Genomic DNA, 9,363 nt, shown 5'->3' with positions numbered 1-9,363 from the left:
ATCATCTTCGACTACAACCTCCATTTCAATATCATCACCCTGAGGTGCAACATGTAATCCTGGATGAGGAGGAGATTCATCTTCAGAAGCTTCACCCACTGTAGTGTCGAATTCTTCTACGGTTTGCATGTCATGGTCACTGGCGGGGATATCTTCCTCTGGCGCTGTTTCCTCCAAAATTTTCTCAGACGTTCCTTCGACAGCCACTTGTTCCTAAAAATAAATTCTAAGATTTAGAAGAAAGATGTAGGAAAGGTAAACATATGCTGTCGAATTGAAAAAATTACCTCAGGAATTTCAGTGTTAAAACCGGATTTCCCACTCCCCGTATCTTTCGACTGAGGCTTGGCAGGAGAAGTACTGGCAGAATCCTTCCTGATTGGGTTGACGATGGACCTTTGGGAAGAAACCTTCGTGAGTTTCTTTTTCTTCTGAGGAGGAGGGACTAACTCTGGAGATTCATCACCAGACTCTTCACTAGGGACTTTATCCTCTTTTCTCTCCTTTCACTCTTCTTCTTTTGGATTGTTGAGGGTTTTCGACTTACCTAGTCATGCAGGCCAAAGCCAGTTAGTTTTGAATAATGGAAGGAAAATAATGAAAAAAAGTGTTGTACCTTTGTCGAAGGCTTCTTAGCAGTACTGGGCGACGCTTCGACAGCAGCTTTCTTAGCAGGGATCTTCACGGCTAAGGAAAGAAAGAAAATTCAGAAACAAATATAAGAGATACATGATAAGACAGTTAGAATAACAGAAAGAAAAATCATATTTTTCTGTGAACACCTTCAAGAATGGTATCTTCCACGCGAACGTGTTTTATTCCAATATGAAGGTGTCCTGGATATTCGCCCAGATGATACTTAGTCGGAACCACACGCTCAGCAGGTTTTTGATACTTTTGACGAAGAATTTTCATAAAATCCCCACAAAGGAACCAGTCTGGAAGTGGAAAACCAAACGCCACCCCAAAGTCAGTAGTTGGCAAAGGGGGAAACTTTGGTGGATGACAATTGAAAGCCAGGTCATAGCGCGCCTCTGGTGAAAGATTGGAAGGCAATGACAGTTTTTTAAACTTCTCTGTCAATTTACGTTTTAATTCGGCCGCTGCTTCGCATATGGTTCGACTAAGATCATCAGGTCTATACGTAGTTTCAAAATATTTTTGAAATTTCTGTATTTCCTTAATATGTCGTGGAATACCTTTTTTGGTCCGATCCTGCACAAAAGCGAAAGCATTTGTCAAATGTGTAGCAAAAGCAGCTACGTCAAAAAATTTGTTGGAATAATAATCCTTCCACCATTCATCAAACTCAGGAGTGCATAAGAATGATGGTCGAAAAATAACTGGTCGAATGTCGAGAGAAGCATCAACTAGTTTCTTCGACAGCTCTTTGCCTTCGTCTTCAGTGTGAAGGGAGTTATAAAAGATGATGGACCCCTTTTTGGGGAATATAGGTTGAGGTTTAATTTGGATTAGACCAAATTGTCTAGAAACAAGGTTGGGTTGATAAACTATCAAAGCAATTTGGTTTTTAGTGGTGTTACGATAAGAAAAAAGGAGCCTAGGGGTCAAGAACGATTCCCAAACATTCAGAAATGTGTTTTCGTCCTTTTGCATCTCCAAGGGCAGCTGTTGGGTAAACCACTTAGGTCCGATTTTTCTATCAGCAAAAGGTGCCATGGTTGAAGTAAATTGATGACTTTTAGCAAACATCATAACATAGCTTTTAAAAGCTTGTCGAAGGCTGATTCCTTCATCAGTTGGCGTTAGTAGCACTAATCTTGGCCATTCGACAGTCCTATTGTTTACTTCTTCTTCATCTATTTCTGGTGCTACAGGAAGACTAGCTTCAAAGGTGGCATTGAGCCATAGTTGCAAGAGCCAAAAAGGTCCTGATAAGTTGATTTTCCCTTGGGATTTGGTGTTCTTTAAGAAATGTACGCTCTCGCTCAGAGATTCATAGAGATTCGCCAGAATCATTTCGCTCAAACATAGTTTCGTGCCTGCATGAAGCTGATTGGCTATGGTGATAAATCTCTTGGCAACTTGAAGAGAGCGAGAACAGAACACATATTTGGACAGCCATAGTGTCAAAAAGGCTATATGTTCGACATCTAAAACTTCAGTGGTACTCTTATCATGGTAATAGGACATGAATAAGGAGTAGGGTGCAAGGCTAGTCTCGAAAGCAATGGTATCTTCACTTAAGACAGTAGGGTCGAAATCTATACCATTGGGGTGAAGACCAACAATGGCTGCTGCGTCGAAAAGGGTAGGCGTAACCATCCCACAAGGAAGGTGAAAGGTGTTGTAAGTACTATCCCAAAAGTAGAGAGAAGCCAAAAGCATATTTGGGCAGATATTGGGTCCTACTCTCGACAACTGGATAAGGTCGAAAATGCCTACTTCTTTCCAAAAAGACCCTTTAACTTTTTCGATTTTATCTAACCAAGATACGTAGTCAGAAGGACCTTTCGACCATGGGCAGGTTCTAAATATCCTGGGAAAATTCAAATAGGTTAAGTCCAACTCTCCAATATCCGTCGAACTCGATGAATCTTTTTGTTCTACAACTTTCTCTTTAGGCTGAGGTTTTCTTCCAGCGCCTATGGGTTTTGTGTGAAAGTAAGATGGAAAAAATTCTCTTAAACGCTCTGGTTTAATCTCTGGATTTGGAAGGGGACCTAACATAGCGTGATAATTTCCAGAAATAAGAACAGGGATTAGTACCTGAGATTTATAGATGCAGTCTTTTTCCTTTTCATTTGGAGGTTCCGGAACATACTGTTGATTTCCAATGGTCATTGGCCCTTTTAAATCATGCACAGGAGGAAAAGATGAGTCTTGTTTCTTCTTGGAGTGTTTACTGCTTGAGGGTTTTTGAGGCGCCATTGCTGGAAAAAACTGAAGAAGATTTCTCAGAAAATGTGAAAAGCTTGAGAAATGGGTATGAAAAAAGGAAATCTGAAACGTAAAAGGGTTTAAAGAAAAGGTTTATGGGTATTTATAGGAAGAAGATGTTGAAACGTTTTAGATGGTAATGGTGTTAGTGGGACACGTGGCCATTTCTGATGGAAATGATAAAGAGGTGGAAGTTGAAAAGAAACCATGATGTGAGGAAATGATGGAAATAGATTGTGAACGTGGGTTAGACGTGACATTGTGGAGAAAGTGTAATGATGAACCTGCATTGGGAATTGAGATTATCAGACTTGCATTTAATGAAGATTAAATGACATGGCATCAAAACACTGATTGACAACAAATGACTGTTTCTCCAGAACAACGGTCGAAACGTCTTTGCTGGGGGGCAATTTGTATACGTGCGTTTTCGACGCCATGAGATTTGGTGTAAGAAATGATTTTTTCGACAAATGGTGACATGGGTTGAAACGATTTGATTAATAAGTATGGTTCGACACTTCGACAAAATGGAAGTTTCGTCATTTCGACAAAGATGTTTGCACCTAGGAAAAGCACTTTTGACAGATAGGGAGAACATTGTAGTATGTTGATAATTCGACAAAAATCCTGAAGGAAGACGTCATTTCGACTTAAAAGTAAATTTGAATTTAAAAGGTTGTGACGTTTGGCAAAAGACGCGTGGAAGCATCTGGCGAAAGGAGGAGAGCCATGTGTCATAGTTTTAGGATTTAGTCGTTAATAACAGTTATGTTATTTGTGTATATATAGGGTAGTTATTATCTAAAAAAGGGTGTGAAGAATTACTTATACAAAATTCCTGAAAACACTCAAAGTACCCGTGTGAGAGAAAAGAGTCATATTTGGAAAATGTATGTGTAAACAAACACCAATTCCTTCAAAGTTTATTTTATAAAGTTCAAAGTTCTTTACAAATCTCTTTTATGTTTTCCAGTCATTTATCTTTCTGCACTTTATCCTTTTCGACACTTTACATCTCGTCAGTTATTTTCCGCCATTTACTTTATCTTGTTAAATTTACATCCACTTAACATTGTAATCAACATATTTCGACGTAAAACACTTAGAGAACAGAAATGAAAGATATGAAAGTGATTTTAGACATCTTCAAGACCATCTAGATTTTGCACATGTCCTAGGATTTGTGTGGTTGATCCTGCAAGTGACCCAATTCTACAAGTTTTGGTAAACCAGAGGTTGTTCGCCAAAATTCACAGCGAACAGCAGCACATAGCATATGCTATGAGAGCATACCTATTGTATTTAGTCGGCACTGTTATTTTTTATGGACAAGAGTACCACTTATGTGGATGTCATATACCTGCGATACTTCGATGACTTTGAGCGGATCCATGAGTACAATCGGGAGGCACTTTTTTGGTCTACATGTACTTTAAGTTATTTGAAGGTCGTATGTGGAAGAGGAAGCAAGTGACATGCAACTTCACCCTATTGAAGGTAATATTTATTGGTCTTTTAGTGTTTATGTGTGTTTACCTAGAAAATTGGTAAATAACCGTTGATCATCCAAATTTCTAAATTTGGTTACTCACAGGATCGATCAGATTGATCCTAGGACATGTGCTAATTATTTTGAAAATGAGTTTTGGTAATAATGAACACTTCGACAATACGCGTAAAACTAGTGTTTAAAAACTTATAAAAAAAAGGCTAATATGAATTAGAGAAATTGTAAAGGACTTATGATAATGACCAACTGGCAAAAGCAAATGTTTAAAGCAAAGAAATCTTAAGACTGTAAATGATGAAGTAAAGAAGAGTGTTTGAAATGAATAAGTAAGGAAATGTAGTTCTGGAAGAAAAGTAAAGATAAAGTTGTATTGCTTTAAAGTAACTAACAATGGTGTAAACAAACGTACATTCTGTGATTTACGATTCTTCTTCACACGAGTACTTGGTAAATTTATAGATTTTGTACACACTTTGACACACACTATCCTAACACTAAGACCGATTATTTATACTGGATCGAAATAACCGTTTCTGACGGTCCTTCAATCACGTCGAGACACGTGGCGCCTTGCATGGATGTAACTATCCATTACGCTCCACGTGTACTCTCAACAGTTTCAGATAAGAGAAAAATTCCCCCCTTTATTTAAATTTTGAATCTTTAATCGAAAACCGTCTTCAACCGTTTTTAAGAGATATTTCTGAAGTCTCAACTGCATGCTGACTCTTATTACCCTTATCTAGTCAAAAGACCTCCATCTGGTCGAATATCACCTCCTTGTCGAAAACAATTATACACAGGATTTCCTTTTTTGGTAATTCCTAATGGACGTCGAAATTATGAGCTAACAAATTGCCCCAAAAACATGTTATTTTTTACATATGAGAGAAAAAGACATTTTTGAGACCTTGTTTCGACGCCTTAACAACTCTGACATTGTGCCAAGTGTTCCAATGTTGCAAAAAATTTCAGTTTCTCCATTTGTCTAGTGACATCGGGGTCATCATTATCTTTTTCCTAACCACGTCTTTTCAGCCCACAAATGAATCTTTTCACTCATCACGTTACCTAGACTCTAGGAAATCATTGGCTGAAACATTAATTGACATCTCCGTTACATTACCCTAGGAAGACATGTGTCCTAATAACTTGTCAACCATTAATGCTGATTTGAAGCGTTTTCTCTTCCAAGCACGTCTATAAAACCCACAAACTTACCCATTTCATATTTTTACGCTTTTGGAATTTCCAAACACTCTAGTATTTCTTTCTTTAAATAATCTTCAACTAAAACCCAGATTTCTTTCAATCTCCGAAAATGGCAACTTCAAGCAAAGCCCTTAAAGAAACAGGTGTATCCATCAAAACCACCGCCACCAAGACAAAAGCTCCGAAGAAGATCTCAGAGCTTCCTCCCTTAACTACATTGTCTGCTCTACTCGCAGTTTGCAACCGACAATACATACCAGAGCCCAAAACAGAAGAACAATGCAAAATTTACACTTCTCAGGTACTCATTCCCGTCTCTGTTTCTGGAAAGAATCATGCATTAATAAGACCCCTAGCTGATTTAGATGTTGATTCTAGTAAGCTTAGAGAGTTTTTTCCTTCTTATCACAAATGCAAGCCTATAGGGCAAGCAAAAAACCATAGAACTGAAATAACCACCACTGAAAACCCTAAGGCTGGTGATGTTATAGATTTAAGGTTTATGAATAATGGTTTCAGAGCTTTCCGTGCTACCCCCACCTTTAAGGATCCCATTGATTATCTAGTTTGGTTAAAGAAAGTAGAGAAAACTAAGGCTCAAGACTGGAAAAACATAGGCATTTATGACCTTATCATGCTATCGAAGCTAGATTTAGAGTACAACACCCCTATGTTGATTTCTTCATTGTACTTCTGGGACAGTACACACTACACTTTCCATCTTCCTTGTGGTATGGCCACACCAACCCTTTTCGACCTAGCCGTTATCACATGGCTAAAACCTACCAGACACACCTATGATTCCGACATTGATGATGTGGACACCATAACCTTTGTTCTGTTTAATGATGCTAACATTCCCATTCTTAACTCAGGCTACTCGAAGACCTCCTGTAAGCCCCATTAAAATCCAAAAACATGTTGAGATCACCGTCATAATAGAGTCTGACGAAGAGGATCTGTCGCCAGTTCACGACCTAACTTCCAGGAAGAGGAAGCAACAGCCAAAGGCCACCGATACTTCGAGCCAGCCTCCAGCAAAACTCCCAAGGAAAAGCCCTTCTACACTCACTATCCAAGAGCCCACTCGTAAAGAGATGGCGAAGATAGCAACGGCCCAAAGTGAGAGTGACAACTCTAGCCCTGGGGTCGAAGGTGACAAGGTAAAACAAACTTCCCTCTGCCTTACATGGTTTATTTACCGTCTTTCACCATTCATGGTTTAGATTGTATTGATTTCAGGGTAGCATAAGCATCATCGTTCGAACCAAGACTATAACCTCCTCTGCGCCAGCTTCTATAATAGATGTTTTAAACAGTGCTGGAGAACCCACTTATCGACCATCGTCTGAAAAGGGGTTTATGAGTGAGATTAACCAACCTCCCTCTGGTGACCTTGATGCTTCGCCACCGAAGACTTCCACTCAACATTCTCACACTAGCGACTCCGATCATGAAACTGCTTCGATCGAACAAGGTGAGGCTGGAGGGAATCCAGAACCCATGGTTATGGATGAATTAGTTAAAGATGAAGATACTCCTGAAGATGATTTACATAACTTCGAAGGAACAAACAATCCTCAAGGAAAAGGTGGTAATGTCGAGGATACGGTTATGGAGGAGGGGAATAAAGGCAACCAAATTGCAGTCCCTGATGATGACGAAGACTTTGAAGGGAGGGAAGTTGATACAGGCGAATGGCAAGCTCAACATCAGCTGATACCTTGAGTATTTGAAGGCTATGTTAAGCTGCAGGGAAAGCTCCTCTGACAAAAGCCTTAGCACTGCTTCGGTGTCTGAAGATCAACCTTCGAGCACTCTTGCAGATGAAGTACTTTTCGAGATTAAAGACAAAGTCTTCAAAGGTGACTTGTTCCTGCTGCTGCTGGCTAATCCTTTTGCCCCTTTGACCCTAAAGGCTCTTCCTAACCAAGTCGACCTGTTGGAAACTTCTCCTGAAGTTTCCAATGTTATATTGGAGATAGGTACTATGATCGACCAAGTTGTCGTAGATCATAAGTTGCTACCTCAGCTTACAGGAGAAATTGAGAAGAAGTCTGTTTCTGAGGCTGCTTCCTGGGATGCTGCCACCGAATCTACCAACAAAGTGATGGAATTGGAGCAGACCAAACAACAGAACAAAGAAAAGATCGAAGGCCATGATCGTGACATTGCTTCTTGGAGGAAGCAAATAGAAGAACTTCAGGCAAAGATTTCTGATGCAGAAAGAAGCAAAAATCAACTCTTAGAGTTTCATGATGCTTTAATGGATAAAGAGCTAGCATTTGGCATGGAGTTTGTCGAAAAATCTCGACAACTTGAGTCTGGCCTCAAACTTCTCCAATCGAAGAGGTCTTTGTGCGAGAAACACATGGAGCTTCTTAAAGCCAAATACCTTCAGATCAAGGCCAATCTTCCTTTCTAGTTTTTCTCCTTTCCATTTTGTCTATTTTTAATGTGATGAGAAATTTTCTTTGTAATGAATATTGGCCCTTTAGGCCTTCGAATCTAATATAACCATTTTGGAATTTTTACCATATTGGTTTTGCTTCCCTTATATATAACTATTCGCCTTTTATTTTTATCTCTTGGAGTATTGGTCTATATTCTTTCAAATATTTTCCATTCACTCTTAGAATCCTCATATCTTCATTAAGCTCTTCGATTTCATAGGCACCATTAGAAAATACCTGTAAAATTTGAAAAGGGCCTTTCCACTTTGGGGACCACTTTTCTAAGGCTCTATCTTTTCGATCCATTGGAAGGATCACTTTCCAGACCAAGTTTTCAGGCGAAAAACTTTTGACTTTACCCTCTTGTTATAAGAGATTTATATTCTCTTCTTTTGCCGTTTTAATAACTCCAAGGCATTTAACCTTTCTTCATTTAAGTCAACCAATTCATCTAGCATCATGCTTCAATATGACTTTGTTGGAAGTTCATGGTGTCTTTTAATCCTTATAGATTGTAGGTGAATTTCTACTGGTAGAACAGCATCGTGGCCAGAAGTTAGCCTAAAAGGGATCGACTTAGTGGCTTCTTTGGGAGAGGTGCGACATGCCCATAAAATCTGATATAGAGTTTTGTGCCAATTTCTAGGCTTCTTGCCCACATGTTTTTTATCAAACCAATGATCACTTTATTGGCATCTTCGACTTGTCCATTAGCCTGAGCATAATAAGGCATCGAAGTTAATAGTTTGAAACCCATTTCTTTGGCAAATTCTTGCATTTTCCGACCAGTGAATACTGACCCTTGATCTGTTGTAACAATCTCTGGGATTCCAAATCTATAAATAATGTGCTTCTGGATAAACTCGATCACATCCTCCTGATTCACATTTGGTAAGGGTATAACTTCGACCCAATTCGTAAAATAATCAACGCCCATCAGTATAAATCTTTGACTTTTAGATGATGGTGGTCGAATTTCCCCAATTAAATCTAGAACCCAACCTCTAAATGGCCAAGGCTTGATGATAAAGTGCAATTCTCTAGCAGGAACGTGTTGTATGCCTGCATATATCTGACATTCTTGGCATCCCTCTGCAAATTCAATGCAATCTTTCAACATAGTAAGCCAATACATCCCTTGGCGAAATAAAAGTCATTTCATCTTATGACCAACTTGGTGTGCCCCACACGTTCCACTATGGACAGTCGAAAGGGCTAAGTACGCCTCTGACTCACTGAGGCACTTAAGCAAAATTCCCTCAGGAGACTTTTTAAACAACTCCA

The sequence above is a fragment of the Lathyrus oleraceus genome, chromosome 3 (assembly GCF_024323335.1).
Source record: "Lathyrus oleraceus cultivar Zhongwan6 chromosome 3, CAAS_Psat_ZW6_1.0, whole genome shotgun sequence".
Taxonomy (NCBI): Eukaryota; Viridiplantae; Streptophyta; class Magnoliopsida; order Fabales; family Fabaceae; genus Lathyrus; species Lathyrus oleraceus.
This window is presented reverse-complemented; position numbering follows the sequence as displayed.